Genomic DNA, 1,954 nt, shown 5'->3' on the forward strand with positions numbered 1-1,954 from the left:
AAGGAAATTGTGGTATATTTACTGTTCTTTTGAACTACTTTGTGGTATATTTACTGTTCTTTTGAACTACTCTTGTATTTTTTTCTAAGTCTATAAATATAATGAGAAAAAAATCAGATTTTGGTCCTATGTGGTTTAAAATACAGAGAACTGATCATTAAAATAATATTTAATAAAAAGATAACAAAATGACTATCTCTCAGACTTAATGCTCTCTTACTCTTCCTCCACAGCTGTATTTCATTACCAGGTCTGGGTGCAGAGATCTGGCTTTGCAGGTTTGTGCTGAGGTCATGAAGTTGAGTGCTTGGCAGAAGGGGACCATCTGGACCTCTTTGTCTCTAGGACTGCCTGTTGGCCACAAAGAAACTGCTTGATATGTTGCCAACTGCAATTGAAAACCTCAGTAGCTTTAATTTATGTCCTGGTAGTTTTGGCCTCATTTCAGCTTTTCTGTCTTAGAAGACCCTCCTGGCATCTGGATGAGCTCCTGCTCAACTGTAGTCTAGGCTGGAAAAGTCCTTCTTGTCTTTGCTCTGAGAAAACCCTGGAAAAAAATACAAAAATAAAATCTATGGATTAATTTTAATATCACCCAAATAGTGTGCTTAGGTAAAAGTGGATGCCAGGGTTTCTCATACCAGCATTTAATGCAGAAAATGATCATAAAAATATTTTGTAGTTAACTGGACTTTTTTCAGCCTTTTATTTCTAAAACCTCAACCTTGTGCCATGTGATCATTAGTGACTTTTAGTTATTGCCTCCTTTCAGAATCCTTTTTGCTGCCATAAAAATGAAGTTGTATAGCATTGCCAGAATGAATTTCTTATAAATTCTTATAAGTCTGGCGATCATTTTTAATGTATTTCTCAACACATTCTTTATATTTGTGTGTGAGTGTGAATATATCCATATAAAATATATGTGTGTTTATGATTCTACATATGAATACAATTTTGTGAGTCCACTCCTTAATTATATTTTTGAATTAATTAAATATTCTAGTTAATAATTACCATAAATAAGATCCAATTTATCTATGTTAAAGTCAAAGTTACTTTATGGAAAAGCTATAAATACAACTTTTCAAAAGTTTAAATAATTACTAAGTAGGTTTACTACTTTGGATACCTTGACTAGAAGTGGTTTTCTTTTCTTTTTAATTTTTATTTTTTAAAATATTGTACACTTCATGAATTTGCAAGTCATCCTTGTGCAAGGACCATGCCAATCTTCTCTGTATCATTCCAATTTTAGTATATGTGCCTGCGAAGCGAGCACCGTGGTGTTCTTTTAATGGTAAAGGGTGAATGATAACAAAACGGTAAGGAGCAAAATCTCAAGGATCAAACTATGTGGCTAATCTCTAAATTGGAAATAACATTATCTTCACAGTATTATTCTGAGGATTAGATAAAATTGTGCCTCTCAAAGACTATCATCTGATGGCCTTAAAAAACAGTAATTAATAGCATGCTTTGAGATATAAATCTGGGTTATTACCTATAATTTTTCTGACTGTGTAAGTAGAAGTTGACCCTACCACCTTGTATTTCCTCATCTTATTTTCCAATAGAGGTGAAAGGATCTCCTATTTAGTCAGTTGTTCATATATAGACTTACTATATAATTTATATATGAAAGCAAATTCAATAACACTACACATTAAATACATGAATAAAGTGGCTTTACTCTTAAAACCTGTGACTCTCCACTTGAAAGGTTAAATATTAAAACTTCACTGCTGGAAATTGTCAGGGAAGTAGTCTTGGATATAATATGGTCCAATGCCTTTTAAATTTTAGTTGAAAGGGAAAAATTGATAGAGACTTTCTTCAAAGTTATGAATATTTCACACATTCCTTTGGAATACAGTTCTTATGATACTGTTTTTTGTTGTTCTTTCAATAAGTGGAAACATTATTCTCTACAAATTTTAACATAGATCCTAAA

General features: G+C 32.0%; 1 non-coding gene across 1 annotated transcript; it reads right to left on the reverse strand.

The window, feature by feature from the left end:
• Window positions 1–1,175: 1,175 nt before the first annotated feature.
• Window positions 1,176–1,282, reverse strand: LOC147823486 (U6 spliceosomal RNA). Its single transcript, XR_015443752.1, has one exon. It is a non-coding gene; the product is annotated as a U6 spliceosomal RNA (small nuclear RNA).
• Window positions 1,283–1,954: the final 672 nt, after the last annotated feature.

Source organism: Heterocephalus glaber, unplaced genomic scaffold (genome assembly GCF_053883595.1).
Source record: "Heterocephalus glaber isolate CG9 unplaced genomic scaffold, H.glaber_assembly_v1.0 deba00001577, whole genome shotgun sequence".
Lineage (NCBI taxonomy): Eukaryota > Metazoa > Chordata > Mammalia > Rodentia > Bathyergidae > Heterocephalus > Heterocephalus glaber.